The sequence below is a fragment of the Trachypithecus francoisi genome, unplaced genomic scaffold, assembly GCF_009764315.1.
Source record: "Trachypithecus francoisi isolate TF-2019V2 unplaced genomic scaffold, Tfra_2.0 Lachesis_group16, whole genome shotgun sequence".
In the NCBI taxonomy this organism is placed as follows: domain Eukaryota; kingdom Metazoa; phylum Chordata; class Mammalia; order Primates; family Cercopithecidae; genus Trachypithecus; species Trachypithecus francoisi.
The window spans coordinates 69939377-69956601 of record NW_022681461.1 but is presented as its reverse complement, the minus strand read 5'-3'; the positions used below and the strand labels follow the sequence as shown (position 1 = coordinate 69956601).

Sequence of the window (17225 nt, the reverse complement as noted above, 5' to 3'; positions counted from 1 at the left end):
TTGCTATATCCACCAAACGTTGCTCATTTCTTATCAAATGGGCTTATTTGCAGCATATGACACTGCTGTCATCATGTCTTCTGGATTCCTCTTTTTTTTCCCCTATAACAGCTCTATCACATGCCTTAAAATTCACCTTTTTTGAAGTGTACAATTGAGCGATTTGTAGTATATTCACAGAGTTGTGCAAGCTTAACCACTATCTAATTCCAGAACATTTACATCACTTCAAAGAAACTCCATACCCTATAGCAGTCACTCCCAGTTCTCTTCTTCCACCCATTCCCTGGCGACCACTAATCTACTTTCCGTCTCTATGGATTTGACTACTCAGGACATTTTATGTAAGTGAAGTCATTTAAAATGTGGTCTTTTGTGACTGGCTTATTTCACTTAGCATAATATTTTCAAGATTTATTCATGTTGTAGCATGTATCAGCATGTCATTTTTAAATGGCTGAATAATATTCCATTGCATGTGTGTATATATATATATATATTACATTTTGTTTATTCATTCACCTGTTGATGAACAATTGGGTTGCTTCTAACTTGTTACTATGAATAATGCTGTTATGGAAATGTGTGTACAAGTTTTTGTATGAAAGTGCATTTTTATCTAGAACTAGAAATACCATTTGACCCAGCCATCCCATTACTGGGGATATACCCAAAGGATTATAAGTCATGCTGCTATAAAGACACATGCACACGTATGTTTATTACGGCACTATTCATAATAGCAAAGACTTGGAATCAATCCAAATGTCCATCAGTGACAGACTGGATTAAGAAAATGTGGCACATACACACCATGGAATACTATGCAGCCATAAGAAGGGATGAGTTCATGTCCTTTATAGGGACATGGATGCAACTGGAAACCATCATTCTCAGCAAACTGTCACAAGAACAGAAAACCAAATACCGCATGTTCTCACTCATAGGTGAGAATTGAACAATGAGATCACTTGGACACAGGAAGGGGAGCATCACACACCGGGTCCTATTGTGGGGAGGGGGTGGGGGGAGGGATAGCATTAGGAGATTTACCTAATGTAAATGATGAGTTAATGGGTGCAGCACACCAACATGGCACATGTATACATATGTAACAAACTTGCATGTTGTGCACATGTACCCTAGAACTTAAAGTATAATAATAAAAAGAAAGAAAGTGCATTTTTATTTTTCTTATATACCTAAAACTGAAATTGCTAGGTCATATGGTAACTCTGTGTTTAACATTTTGAAGAACTGTCAAGTTTATTTCCAAAGGAGGTGTACCATTTAACATTTCTGCCAGCAATATATGAGGGTATCATTTTCTCCACCATTTTCATCCTTGTCAAACTTGTTACTTTTTAAATTTTAGCCATCCTAGTCAGTATGAAGTAGTGTCTCACTGTAGTTCTGTTTCGAATTTTCCTCATGTAGTATTATGTTGAACATCTTTTCATGGGTTTATTGGCCATTTATATATCTTTGTTTGAAGAGGAATGTCTACTCAGATACATGCCCATTTTTTAATTGCATTGTTTATCTTTATTGTTGAGTTGTGATCATTCCTTGTATATTCTGGATACAAGTCTCCTATGAAATATATGGTTTGCAAACACTTTCTCTCATTATCTGGGTTGCCTTTTTCACTTTCTTGGTGGTTACCTTTGAGGTAAAAACTTTTTAAATTTGATCTTATCCACTTTACATACTTACTCTGTCTTCACTTTTGCTTCCAGTATCGTATCTAAGAAACTTTTACCTAACTCAAAGTCATCAATATATACTACTATATTTATTTATAAGAGTTTCATACTTTAATTTCTGATATTTAGGTCTATGATCCATTTTATGTTAGCTTTTCTGTACAGTGTGAGGAAGGGTCCACCTTCATTTTTTTCCAGGTAGATAGCCAGTTGTTTCAGCACCACTTGTTGAAAAGACTATTCTTTTCATATCGATTTGTCTAGGCAACCTTGTCAAAAATCAATTAACTATATTGTAAGGATTTATTTCTGAATTTTCATTTCCACTGCATTAGTTTATAGCCTATCTTTATGTGAGTACAACATTTTCTTAAACACCATACTTTTGTTGTAAGTTATGAAATTAAAAAGTGTGAATTTTTAACTTTATTTTTCTTTTTAAAAATCATTTTGGTCCTTCTAGGTCGCTTGCATTTTCCTGTAAGTTTTAAAATCAGTTTGTCAATTTCTGCAAAAAGAAGCACTAGTATTGTGATAGGGACTACACTGATTTTATAGTTCAATTTGGGAAGTACTGCTATCTTAACAATATTAAATTTTTCAATCTATAAATGTGGTTAAATTTCAATTTATTCAGGTCTTCTTTAATTTCCTTCAGCAATGTCTTGTAGTTTCAGTGTACATGTCTTGCATTTCTAAGCCTCGTGGACTATGTATTTTTTAAAAATTAATTAGTAAACTTTGGTACAGCAGAATTTAAACTAATAATTATAATAAGTTACCTGAATATATTCTCAATGAAGAATCTTTCTGTGTTTTTATTTTATTTCTTTAATATAGGAAACTCTTTTAATCCATGTATGATATTATTTAGTTTATAATTATGTGTTTGGGCCATACCTTCCTGTTTCTTAGTGTGTTTCACAGCTTCGTGTTGAAAACTGGATGTTTTTCATAATCTAATGTGGCAACTCTGGAAATAAGATTCCTCCCTTCCCAGGGTTTTCTCTTGTTGGCGTTTGTTGTTCCTGCTGTTTAAAGTTTGTTTGGTGACTTTCCTCAACTTATTATTTAAAGTCTGCATTGTGTTGTGTGTGGCCGCTGAAGTCTCTGCTGAGTCAGTTTAGTGGTCAGCGAATGATTAGATAAAAATTTCTATGAATGACTTGAATCCATAGGTCTCTCACACTTCACCATGGATCTCTGAGTGGATGTGTTGGGGCACCGTTTCAACATTTTGCCAGTTTTCAACTCTGCCTTAGCTTTCAGTTCCTGCTTATGCAGATCCTCAGTGTCAGCCAGCACAAGATATTAGGATCTTTTCAACTCTTTCCTGGGCATTCTCACAGCCCTGCATATGTGCATCGTTTTGCAGATGCCCTTGAATATGTTGGAGTCTTTTAAAGCCCCCGGTAAATGTTTCATTTTTCAGTTTTTTCCTTTAAGATTCTTAGCCTCTTATTTGCCCTAATTGATACAGCTGGTATCACTATCTCAGGCAGCTTCAGTTTAAATGAAGGACACTGTTCATTTTTCACAAACACCCTGGGGATACAGCATTTCCCCAGTGAATGAGCTCTGAGTCAGTTAAAAGAAAGCCAGTCTGAATGAATGGGGCTTTCCAGGGAGTTGTCAGGCAGGTCAAATAGTGATAGTTCTCTGGAAATGGACTTTTGGGAGATCTCTAAACACTTTCTATCCCCCCCCCCCCAGTAGCTGTAAGACTGCTGGTTTTCACAATTACCATGCTTGTGAGGCTATTGGTTTTCACTGCTACTGTGCAGGAAAACAGAAATAGGAATAGTGTGTGTTAAAGTGCTACAAAGCTCTTTGCTATTCTTACAGAAATTCAGCTATTTTTCTTTAATAAACATTCTTCAGATTGTTACAAGCTTTTGATTAAGTTTTACAGCTCTGTAAAAGTTTATTTTGTCAATTTTTTTAGTGTTCTTTTTGCTGTTATGAAGTAAATTTTCAGAAGTCTTTACTCCAGTTTTCAGAAAGTGTTCCTTCTCCTAATTATCTCTATCTCTCTAGCTACTCTTGGGAGGTTTAAAGGCTTTTCTTCTTAATGCATATGGCCCATAACTGGTTTTTGTTGTTGTAGTTATAGTTCTATGTTCGATGCTGTCCCCTACTCTCTCACCTTTAATCAAGTCCTTGGATATCCTGATTCTCTACTATGGCTTCTGCTAGCATCTTTGTGATGGTGATTTCTCATTTGTAACTCCAGCACATGTGCTTCTCCTGAACTCCACACTCTTTTATCTAAGTGTTTGTAGATAACTCTTGAAAGACTCATAGGCATCTTAAATCCAATCTGTTCAAAACTAAATGCATCATTAACGTTTTCCTCCAACCCCATATCTGCATTTTGATGTTCCTTATCACAATTAACAGCACTACTATATACATAGTCAAAAAAATCAACCAACTGCAACCCTTCATACTTCCTTTCTCTATCCCGTAGAGCAGCTCAAGTGGTATTGTATCTGATAATCCCATTTTCCTGCATTTTGATAACATTGCTTCCCATTTCTTGGCCACTTGCTACATTTAGAAAGGAATTAAAGTGCTTTAATGAAATCTACAAAGAACTTCAAGATTTGGATTCTGTCATGCTCTCCAGGATCATGTTTTTATACTCTGCTGGCCACCTTGAATTTTCATTTTCATATTTTACTTTATCTTTAGTATGTGCAGTCCCGAGATAAATCTCCATGTGCTTATATTAGATCTCACATATTTTTGCTTATGCTGCCTTGAGTTGGATTCTGTTACTTGCAACCAAAAATCCTAAATAACAAAATAAGCTTCAGAGCATAACTACAGCATTAGTTATCTTGCTTTACTCATTATTCTAATTTTTCTCACTAATATATCTACTCTTAGCTGAGCTGATGAGGCTGCTGTCACACCCAGTGTGGTCCAGACTCTTCCAGTCTATCTTCTTGTTATGTTCTTGACAGATCTCATCAGCAAACTCTCTCCTCACAGCTCATATTATGCCAAAAGATCAGCCTTACCCATTAATTTTGTCTCTGAATAGAGAGTTGCTGTCTCTCTCTCATTTTTTTTCTCTTCTCAGACAAAATCCCCCTTCTGTCAGGAAGAAAAAAAATGGTGTGTTTACTAGCTAAAATTTCCAACTAGTATATGAACTGTTATTGTCCTAGGAGCAAAACCCGATTGGACACTTTTCTCTTTTCTACATCCAGTATATGTAGATTACATAACCCCTTTGAGAACTGTAAAATGGCACACAATGGTTATTATTTATTCTAACTGCTGGGAGGCAGATTTGGGTTCTGGAATTATCATTTGTCTAAATTCATGTTCATTGATTATGAGGGCAGTTTAAGATACAAATTGTTCCTTGGCTCTGACAAGCATGTGTTGCAAACTTGTTTCCTCTTACTGGCTAGTTCCTGACTTTGAGATAGTGGTTTTATCATTCCATCTCACTTTCTTTCTTTCCTTTTTTATTCTTTTTTTTTTAACTTGTAAAATCTGGTAAAGTCCATCAGAACTTGAGGATTGTTAGGAGAATTAACTCTGTAAATGGACACAAAAAGCCTAATATGGGATCTTGCCAGTGATAGTCATTTGATAGATGACAGCTCGGTTTATTGTCATCAGCATGGTCATTCACCATGTAACCTCTGCTGTTAACAGATTTCAGACTGTAATCTTTTGTTTCTCCTTTCTAATCCTGAACTTCCTCTGACTGTTCCATTTTGGTTCCGAGCAAGCAGGCCGCTTGTGTCTGAATCTGGCAGATCCTGAAATCTCTGCTTGGCTTTGTCAGACAAGTTCAGGCATGTACAGACATGTCCATGAGTTTCTCAGAAGGTTGACTCTGCCAAAGCCAGAACGCCACTCCCCCCCTTTCCACTGGGTCTTGTGCTCCAAGCTGTTGGACATAAGTTTGTGCTTTCGAAACTTCAGTATTTACACGGAGTCTGTGCCTCTCATTTACCCAGTGTCCAGCTGCTGATACTTATCTTGAAATTTCTAAGTGCAAGGCTGCAATCAAAGCATCAGGGGACAGAAATGAACAAATAAAGATGTTTGGGGACTGCCTGCTTTTCTCATGCGATTTGCACATTTTTCTTGGCTTGCGTAATCTGAGGAGGTTGGGACCATAGGCCCCTTCATTCCTTGGCCCAGTGGCTGCACATGGCAATGTTACAAATACAGGAGCTGGACATTCAGGAGGGGCCTCCCCCTGCTAGGAAAGCATCCACCTCTGTGCCTCCCAGACAGCGTTGACGCATTCAGACATGCTGGACAAAGAACGTACAGTCTACATTCCCTGGCCTTTGAAGGGAAGATGTTGCAATGTACAGGCAGTTGGAGTGTTTTGCCTAATTCATCAAAACATTCACATTTGCTAGTAATACAATGTATCTGTGATGAGAAGGACTCAGGGAAAGCACTGTGGATTAAGGGTAAAATGGCTCATGTCCCTTAATTTCTACCATTCGGCTAAGCTTTGAAGCAGTCTCCCTTCATTCATGAAAGTGTTGCAGGGTTGTTAAAAATGCATGGGCTTTGGAACCAGATGGACCTGTGGTTCAGACTTGCTAGCTGTGGGATCTTGGGCAACATACCCTTTCTAAAGCCTCTGCTCTCATCTGGAAAGTCAGGGCAGTAAAACTAAACTCTTAGAGCTTTTACAAGGATTCTTTGAGATAATGTATAGTGCTTAGCAGGGTAACAGACACAGTAAGTGCTATAAATGCACTTTTATCATTCACCTACTTTTTAAGTGCCTACCATGTGCCAGGAACCCAGCCAGGCACTTAGCATTTCTTTGCCCTCAATTTGGTTGGACATTGCAATGAGAGTTGGAATACAAGGAGAAGCGTATTTTGAAAGAGGCAAAGAAGACTTGACTTTAGACCCAGCATCACCTAAAACGAATTCATATGGTTTCGGGCAAGAGATATTTCTCTAGACCTCAGTTACTTCAGCTGAAAAGCAGAGTAACCATTTCTGCCCTAAGAACCAATGGGAAGGCATAATTATTATTATTACAATTATAATAGATGGCATTAATATAGAGCTTATTTGCTTCTTAGCACTTTCTAAGCATTTTACGTTTACTGATTTATTTACTCTTCACAACTACTCTAGGAGAATTATTACTCAGATTTGACTAACAAAGGAATTAAGAGACCAAGAAGTTAAATGATTTATTCATAGATAGCAATCAGAAATCAGCTAGTCTGGCTCCAGAGTCTTTTCCCTCAATCATCACACTTTGTACTTGGTGGACAATAAAACCTTGCACAAATATGAAGATTTATTACTATGCTGGAAATTTTTACCCAAAAACTAGTATTTTCATCTGATCATTGTAGGCTCCAATATGGTTATTTTTAAGAGGTCTGAATCAATTTCTCTTTACTTTTTCTCAGGATTTTATTATACAAATTTTCAAATAAATGATATAGTTTAAGTATTTTTATAGTAAACATACATATACCTACCACTCAGATTCTATAACTAACATTTTACTATTAATATGTCTTATCACATATCTCTCTCTAGATCTTCCCCATCTCTCTCCATCAACCCATCTTATTTGTGATATACTTAAAACTAAGTTGGAAAGCATCACTGTGTTTCACCCAATTCTCCAGTATGAATGTCATTAATTAGAATTTCATCTACTTTATGATCCATTTTGTTCTTTTCCAAAATGAATTTTAGGTTTCATATCTGCAATGAAGATTTGTAAATCTCAGAAAATACTAAGAAATTGGTATTTCTTGGCAAGAAAATACTCAGAAAATGTTAAATTAATAACAAAGCATGGGACAGTCTACTTTTAATATTGTAACTTCATTAATATTATCATTATTGTTAGTATTGTAGTTGATTTTCACACCTGATTTTTCAATCCTAACAGCCAGTCTGCTATTCAGCTGCTATTTTTCCTGTTCAGACCTTCCATTTCATCCCCAGACATAATGACTCCTGCTCAATTTTTCCCACTTCCACCCTCACCCTCCTGTGCCCAAATTCAACCACAGTTTGCTTTCTGCCAGACCTCCATATATCCAGTGGGATTCCAATGCTACCACAGAATTCCACATGGTATCCAAGTATCTGACTGACCCAGCCAATTATTACAATAGCACCTTATATTTAGTTGGTGCTGTTTCATTATTTCATTCAGTAAGTATTTATCAACAGCCTATTTAACCAGGTGACCAGGAAGAGGGAGGGCAAAGCATGAGCTAGGAGCATTGAGTAAATAAATAATTAGATCAACTAACTCACATGTATGACATAACTTCTATGTACACAATATTGCTATCAAGGAGTTTATAGTCAAGTCAGGGGAAGAAAACAAATGCACATGAAACAATTGGAGACCAGCTGTAGAGAGAGAAACAAGCAAAATTTCTATGTAGTCATGTAGAATGGTTTGTGTGAATGTCTGCCAAAGAGATGTAGAATAAAAATGCTTTTAGGATTCCACTTCTGGAGAGAAATGAGACTGTAAATTAATATTGGTTCGATCTAAGGCCATGTCCTAATAGAGGGAATAAAAGAGAGTGTTCTAAAAAATAGAATTATTAAATAAAATGGTTTTTTTAAAAAAAATTATGTTGGGCAATTGATAAAATGTCTTAGAATATGTGAAGAGGCTGGCCGCGGTGGCTTATGCCCGTAATCCCAGCAATTTGGGAGGCTAAGGTGGGCAGATCACCTGAGGTCAGGAGTTCAAGACCAGCCTGGCCAACATGGTGAAGCCTTGCTGTCTCTACTAAAAATACAAAAATTACTCAAGCGTGGTGGCGAGTGCCTGTGATCCCAGCTACTCTGGAGGCTGAGACAGAAGAATCACTTAAACCCAGGAGGTGGAGGTTGCAGTGAGCTGAGATCATATCACTGAACTTCAGTCTGGGCGAAAAAGTGAGACTCTGTCACAAAAAAAAGAATATGTGAAGAGATTGAGCGAAGAGTTAAAAACTTAAAGCTGGAGCCAGAGCCAGATGCCACAAGGATGAATTCAATACAGTGAGAAAGATGGCTGTGATTCAGAGATAACATCTTTTCTAGTACTGTTAGAGCTGAAAATGTTTGGCAGCATATTGTGTATCCAAATCAGACAGAAATGAGTGGTAACATTCTACTTAATTGACGAAGAATCAGTAAACAGAGATTGGACCCCAGTGAAGTAATCAAATAAAAATCCAACAGAAGAAGCCAATGATTATAAAGACTGAAAGAACTATCGGTAGCAAATTCAAGAAGTCTTATGGAATGAATACAAGTTGGTGATCTGATTCTGTTGCCTTCTAGGTATAAGAACTCCAGTTTTATGAGTTCCAGCGTTCTAAGTTATAAAAGTAGAATAGAATTTGCTCTTGAGGGATGTTGTATGGATTGAATGAGATGCTAAACAAAGCATGTGTAGCATAGGTCCTGGTTGAGAGAGCTTGCTGATAATTTCAGTTTGTTTTCTGCACATGGGTCCTTTCAGTCTAGGGAGTATAGAATTGTGGGAATTCCCACTGAACATCATGAGCCTTTATTGTGGCCAGAGTTAACAGATCTGGCCCATGTTCTACATTGCCCTTGAGCATGTGTGATGATTTTGAATGAATAATTTTTTAAAAAAAGAGAAAGGCACCTTTTGTTGAATATTAGTTGTTTACATTTCTTCCTCAGATAATAATAATAATAATAATAAAGCCATCATTTCACCAAGCCTGTGCACATAGGTTGGTGAATACAGCACGGATTGGGTTTGAGCCCCAACTCATCTTCTCAGCCATGACAACCCCTCCCTGTCCATGTTTCAAGAAACTTTATTGGGAGAAGAGAGAAATTAGGCTATCTGATACACCAAAAAGGGATTTAGTAGGTAACATTAAAGGAGCCATTCAAAAACTAAGAACCATCTATTTGGGTGACTGGAATTGACTGAAGAACTTCCAGTGTCTTCTCATCTCTAGGATTTCAGAACTAAGACTCTATATTCTATTGTAGCCTCAACCCCACCACGTTATACTACCCTTTGTATATAAATAAGGTTACATTAAAGGTGATAATCTATATTTTCCTTTGCATAACAAAGGATTTTAACTCCAAACCTCAATTTGTTAACTCTTTGAAGACTATAGATGCCATACATAGGTTCACATGAAGCCCATTCACTCCAGGTACTTTATGATATTCACTATGTTTTACATTTACATTTACTTCCCCATTTCGCCCTCTTTCATGTTAGATCATGAATCCATTTGGAGGGGAAACCTCAGGACTTCCAAAGACACTACCTTGTCAGGATGCTCCCAGAAATGGTATTTCTAGATGTTCTGCATTTCCAGGCACCCTCAAAATGCCAAAGTTTGACTACATGCTCCCCAACAGTGAGCAGGAGTTTATTTGCATCCATTCAGTGCCATGTTTCTCTTCCTGAATACCAAAGATGCCATCTTTGTACTTCTGTACCCCACAGAGACCTTGTGTAATTACCTATAACCTCAGTCTCTGGGTCATGCCAGACATATCATAGGCATGCGGTTGTTCTCACCATTCCACTTTCCTCCTTCTGTAAAACCTTCTCCATTCCATCACCTCCAACCAGTGCAAAACTACGCATATAAATAAACAGGCACCCAGACAGTTTTCAAACATGTATGAATCCCAGTGTTAGCCACAGTTTGGGCTCATATTACTACATAGTATATCAGGAGTATTTGTGAAGTCCTACACACGATGGCCAACTGAACTGTGTTTTGGGGATAACATTTTAAATGGAAAATTGGTTGATCCTGCTGTGCAGAAGTGCAGTCAAATAAGGATAGGTTTACTTTTCAAACATAACTGATTTTTTTAACAGAATAAAACAGTCTCATTTTAAACATTTTTAAAATTTCAGATCAACAAAAAGGAATGATCAAAAGAAAGAGAGAGAGAAAGAAGAAGAAGGAAGGAAGGAAGGAAGGAAGGAAGGAAGGAAGGAAGGAAGGAAGGAAGGTGCAGAAAAACTCACTATCCAGACAAGACATCTGCTCAATTTTGGATTGTATCATTCATTTTCCACAACATACTTAACTAGCTTCTAATTTTTTAATTAAAACATTTCTAACATTGTGCTATTTTAAGCCATAAACATTCCTATGTCTTGAAGGAGATTCATGATTATCAACTTAGAATAAATTTTTAGAAGTGGAATCAGTGCCACACAAGCCCACAGCCAATCATTTGGCAATTTTTGCCACCTTCATTTAAAAAGTGTATCCCAGGCTGGGCACAGTGGCTCACGCCTGTAATCCCAACACTTTGGGAGGCCGAAGCAGGTGGATCACGAGGTCAGAAGATCGAGACCATCATGGCTAACATGGTGAAACCCTGTCTCAACCAAAAATACAAAAAATTAGCGGGCGTGGTGGCGGGCACCTGTAGTCTGAGGCTGAGACTACTGCCTACTCAGGAGGCTGAGGCAGAAGAATGGCGTGCACCTGGGAGGCGGAGCTTGCAGTGAGCCGAGATCTCACCACTGCACTCCAGCCTGGGTGACAGAGCGAGACTCTGTCTCAAAAAAAATAAATAAATAAAATAAAATAATTTTTAAAAATAAATAATAAAAAGTGTATCCCAAATCCCAGTACCACTCATTATTTCCCTGCCACTACACCACCGCATCTCCCCTTACTCCATCACCCACATTCATTACCCTCATCCACTCCTTCTAGTCCACTCCTCTCCCTAGTCCACCATCTCCTAGTCCACCTCTTTCTGGTCCACTTTCTTTAGTCACTTTCACCATCGTCTATCACCCAAATCTATCATCCCAGCCCATCTCTCCCAGCCTACTTTTCTTTAGTCCATTTCCACTTCATTCATCACTCTAGTCCCTCACCCTGTTTCATTTTCCCCGGTCTACCTCCCCCAGACTATTTTCCCTAGTCCACCTCCCCTAGTGAGCCTTTCTTTTGTCCATTTCTCCTTTGTCCATCACTCTAGTCCATCACCCAGTTTCACTTCCCCCAGTTCATCACTCCAGTCCCTTGCTCTGTTTCACTCCCCCTATCACCAACATAGCCTCACCAGCCTCGTTACTTGTTTCCCTGCCTCTACATGGGTCCTTTAGTTTGCTGTCCACTTAATGGAATGAGAAATATATAAAAAAGGCAAGTCAGATCATGTCAATCTCCTAGAACACTTGGAATCAAATCCCCATCATGGGCTCACAGACCTTCAAAAAACTGTCTAAGCTCTACTCCCATTCACAAAGAACTAAAGGGGATAGTTTTAACCCGACCTGGCCATATTATTTTTATGTTTTTTAACTTCATCACAAAATAATGTTCTTAAAAGTTTACTCATTAGTTTTTCATCTAATTACGAGTTTTCCTAGAAAATGACTCAAAATAAGCATGATATAAACACATTTCTCCATAACCAAACTTCCTTTTCTATATATATAACTATTTAGAAGCGATGTGTGTGAAGGAAGAAATGAACATCTTTTTAAAAAGCCCAAGAGGGTAAAACTTGAGACACTGCTTGGTATATCAGAAAAAGCTTAATCTCTGGAATGAGACCCATTTGAATTCAAATTCTAGAACCATCATTAACTCATTGAGTAACCAGGTAAAATTTTAACACCTGGCTGAGATCTACTACCCTCATCTATAATATAGAAATAATTATCACTTCTGTTTCTGTGTCCTAGTTAGGATTAAATAAAATACCAGCCATACAAGCCACCTAGAACTTTGTCTGATGTGGTCAATGAATAAAGACTGGTTTTATCTGCATTCTTATCATATTGGTGACTACAGCTCTTCATTCCAAAACCTGGTAGAGAAAGGCTTTGATAAAGATAAAGAAAGATAGTGGAATAAAGAGCTGTCCTCCAATATATGAGGTATCATTTTTATGGAACAAGGGGATGCTGTTAGGACAGAACTAAAGTTACTGTTTAACAGACCCTGACCATGAAGAAACTTGGTTCTGCCAGGTAGCACTACCCAGCAAATAATGGGACTCCCCTAAAAAGGAGTTTAAAACTGAAGCCCTCAAGAGGAGGCATGAAGGACAGTCATAGGTAAAACTAGATCCTAGATAATGTCACCCCTAAAGTGTTATAATCCTTAAATTTCCTTTATCAGTGCACCTCTGTGTTGCTTGACAATGGCAGATACTTGAAAGAAGATTTTCCCAGAATCTCTCAAGCCATAGCTCTCAAACAATCTTCTTCTCCATTGAGATAGAAACTTGGTGTCCATGTGCAATTATGAAAGTTTATGAACTCCAACATGCATTTTTAGTATCTCAGTAGTTTGCCAGGAGCATAAAAAATGCCAATATTCTGCGAACATTCTTGTTTACTAATATAATTTAGAGCTCCTAAATCCTTTGATTGTCCCCAGATTATAATAAGAAAATATCACTTCTTGTGTTCTGGTACTCCCTATGTAAGCCCAGTTTCTTCTTTTAACAGCTTTCCATCTTCAGTAGTAAAGTCACTGCAGTAAGCTGTTTGTTGGCTGGAGACTAAAAGGAAGTAGAGGACTTACTGATGTCTACCCAGTAAATAGTGCCGTTTTGCATGTTCTCTATAACAGCTGGTACGTATCTATAGTCTGGGTCCTATAGTAAGACGTCATCAGAATTTAACCAGCCTGCTCAGACAAAATACGTGACATAAGAGAAAAAGATGGCTCCAGCCCCTGTGAAACTCTTGCTCACTATGTGACCTTGAGCAATTTGCTCTCTCTCAATCTCCATGCATCCTGGTTAAGAATATAGGCTTCGAATTAGGACAAATATCTAATGTATGCGGGGCTTAATACCCAGATGACAGGTTGATAGCTGCAGCAAACCACCATGCTATACGTATACCTATGTAACAAACCTACATGTTCTGCACATGTATCCCAGAAGGTAAAGTAAAATAAAAAATTTTAAAAAAGAATATAGGCTTTCAATCACACTGATCTGTGTCCAAAACCTGGCTCTGCTACTCACTAACTTTGTGACACTGGTTGATTTTCCAATCTGTCGGAGTCTGAGTTTCTTTGTTTCTAAAATGGCGATTATAGCAATCATTCATTCCCCATAGAAGAATTCCTCTAAGACTATTATGGTCATAACTCATAACTGCTAATTGCAATACCATATGTACAGTGCTTAATCAAGTGCCTAGTACGCTGTAAGTGCTCAGTAAATGTTCCATCATTATGATAATTAGAGAAACATATTCTAATCCTAGAGAAACCCTATGCATATCAGCTAGTGTCTTCAATTCTGTGTCATTAGTTGAATATCTGGCTGCGACATCGCTATTTTCTCAGTCATTCAAGCTAGAAATGTTTATTTATTTAACAATGGGTCATTTGGACTCCTATCATGAGTCAGGCACTTTGTAAATTGTTGGGATATTTTGACCCCAGGAGAGATGTATTTCTTCCTCCCATAGTTCTTAGCACTTGCAGAGTTGTCACATAGTTACCAAAATCAATTGATTTTGTTGCCTAAATATCTTTTAATCCCACCTTCTCCTCTTACTCCATCTCACTCTCACTAGCTCCTCAGTGCTAGTTCATCATCTCTTTGCTGGATGATCACAGCAGCCTTTTCACTATGCTTCCTTGATTCCAGCCTCACACTTCTCCAATCACTCTTCCCAATCAGTCACAAAGTAGTGCTTAACTAAAATACAGGCCTCATGCTTCCCAGAACAAAACTCAAACTCCTTGGAATTTCATATGCGGTCCTTCATTATCTGCCTCTGTTGACTTCTAGCTTGTTTTTTGACCACTTTCCTACATGGGCAGGCTCAGGCCGCACAAAAGCAACTTAAAATTACCTAGTGTGCATTTGCTTTTCATGTTTCATGCTTCTGTGTCATTGGAGATGCAGTTTCCTCTCCTCAGAATACCTCTCTCCCTTGCTTCCTGGGAAAACTAGTCCTTTAATATTTATTTCAAATGTCACCTTGAGTGTGACTCAGAGTTTGTCACTTCATCTTTTGAGCTACCTTTGTTCCTTGAGCCCACCTCCAGAGTAAAACTTACTACTCTTGGTGGTTGTTTCTTTTCTTTCTTTCTTTTTTTTTGAATTATTTAATAGTTATCAGCTCAAATGTCATCTCCTCTGGGAAGACTTCACTGACCACTCCCTACCCCCAGGGACCCCAAAGCCATAAATTTCCATACCATATTGTTTTTCATGTGACTCCTTGCTATTTACAAGTATAGCTCAATGAATCTCATAATCTTTTGCAAAATAACCATATATTTATATAACTATAAAGCAATTAGCAAATTTTCTCATACTAAACATTAAGAAACAGTACGCATCTCATTATATGTAAAAACAAAACAAAAGCATTACCATCTCAAGTAAATACTGGATTAAAAACATGCTGACTATTCAAACCTTAAAATTCTCCACAGTTTTATCCCTAGGTGAAGCCAGATCAGCAAAGAGTGGTATCCATGGACCATATTCTTTGAGGTCCCTAAAGATTGTCTTTATGGAATTATGATTTAGCACTAATTTTTCAGTGTTCATTCAGACTAAGGCTATATACAAAAAACAGATATTTGCAGAATATCTTTTGGACTCTTGGTTAAAGTGCTGCTGAGAACATCTTCCAATGTATTCCTCAGTATCCTTTGTGACAAATTCATCTCACAAGTGGAATCCAGGATAACATGTGTATCTGTCTATACTTTCTTCTACTAGATGCCAAAAGATAGATACCCATTATGTTTCTCTCCTTGCCTAAGGTTACAGGAAGCTCAATGCTAATTTTGGCACTCAATTGTTGAAACCTTACTCAACCAAGATTTTTAAAAATATGCTTTTGTCTTTCTTTTACTAACTCCTTGCTTCTTTTCTAGCTCTTAATATATGTCTTTTCTCCCCTACTGATTAAAGGATTTGTGGCAAAAGGAGAATAAAGAATGTGGCAGTAACAGCAGCATGCATTTTGCTTTTGTTTTGTTCCCTTTTGTTGTTTTTCATTTTATTTCAAAATGATTTCAAACCTACAGAAAAAGTTTCAAGAATAGTATGAAGATTTCCCATATACTTTCATCCTGATTCTCCAATCATTAATATTTTGCCACATCTGCCTCTCTTTTTGTCTCTCTGTCTGTGTATCTGTTTCTGTGTGTGTTTCTGTATCTCAGTATGTCTATAGTACACACTCACACACATTTACACACACACACTTTTTTCTCCTGATTGATAGTTAACTGCTCACATCATGGCCCTTTACCTGTGAATAATCAGGGTGTACATACTAAGAAAAAGGATATTCTCTTACATTACTAGTTATACTGTCAAGTTCAGCCATGTAGTATTTGTTTATTATGTAATATACAGTTCATTCTCAGATTCTGCTAATTACCCCAAAATGAAGAAACATGTTTTTGTTTGTTTGTTTGTTTGTTTGTTTTTGAGACAGAGTCTCCCTCTGTCCCCATTGCTAGAGTGCAGCGACAAGATCTTGGCTCACTGCAACATCCACTCCCCAGGTTCAAGCAATTTTCCCACCTCAGCCTGCTGAGTAGCTGGGATTACAGGCCTTACCACCATGCGCAGCTAATTTTTGTATTTTTAGTAGACACAGGGTTTCACATGTTGTCCAGGCTGGTCTTGAACTCCCGTCCTCAACTGATCCACCCGCCTCGAACTCCCAAAGTGCTGCGATTGCAGATGTGAGCCATGCGCCCGGCCGAAAACATGCATTTTGGAGTCACACAATACTAAATTTCAAGGTCATTTCTGTCTGTTGCTAGTTGTATAACTTTAATCAATTCTACTTTAAGTTATTTCACTCAAAATCATGATAATAACATCTCTAGGTGTGGTTTTAAAGATTATGTGTAAAAAAATATTCACATAAGCATATCTACCACATTTCTTAAAATTTAACAGGAAACAATTTTAAATTATACGTGTGTCTCCTCAAATCCTTTGGAAAGTGGGCAACAAATGCACAAATGTGCAAATGATAAAAGGGTGAAATAACTATAAAGACAACAAGATTTTTAATCATCAAGTGTATAGCAAATGATAAAAAAAAATGACTGTGATGGCTTAGAATGGCTTCATATAGAAAATAAAATGCTGAGCCTTAAAGAATGCATAGGATAGAGATCAAAACTCTCTAAAGAATAGCCAGGCACAGTGATTCATGCCTGTAATCCCAGCACTTTAGGAGGCCGAGACAGGCAGATCACTTGAGATCAGGTGTTTGAGACCAGCCTGGCCAACATGGCAAAAACCCACCTCTACTAAAAATAAAAAAGTTAGCAGGGCATGATGGCAGGTACCTGTAATCCCAGCTACTCGGGAGGCTGAGGCAGGAGAATCGCTTGAACCCGCGAGGTTGCAGTGAGCCAAGATTGGGTCACTGCACTCCAGCCTGGGCGACAGAGTGAGACTCTCTCTCGAAAATAAATAAATAAATAAATAAATAAACAAAATTTTTTAAAAATTCTGTAAATAATAGAAAGAGGATATTCTGGA

At 37.7% G+C, this 17225-nt stretch overlaps 1 long non-coding RNA gene across 1 annotated transcript; it reads left to right on the top strand.

Moving 5' to 3' along the window:
* The first annotated feature begins 239 nt into the window (after nucleotides 1–239).
* On the top strand, nucleotides 240–10837 carry LOC117099378. Its single transcript, XR_004443790.1, has 3 exons — nucleotides 240–344; nucleotides 9958–10030; nucleotides 10612–10837. It is a non-coding gene; the product is annotated as an uncharacterized LOC117099378 (long non-coding RNA).
* Nucleotides 10838–17225: the final 6388 nt, after the last annotated feature.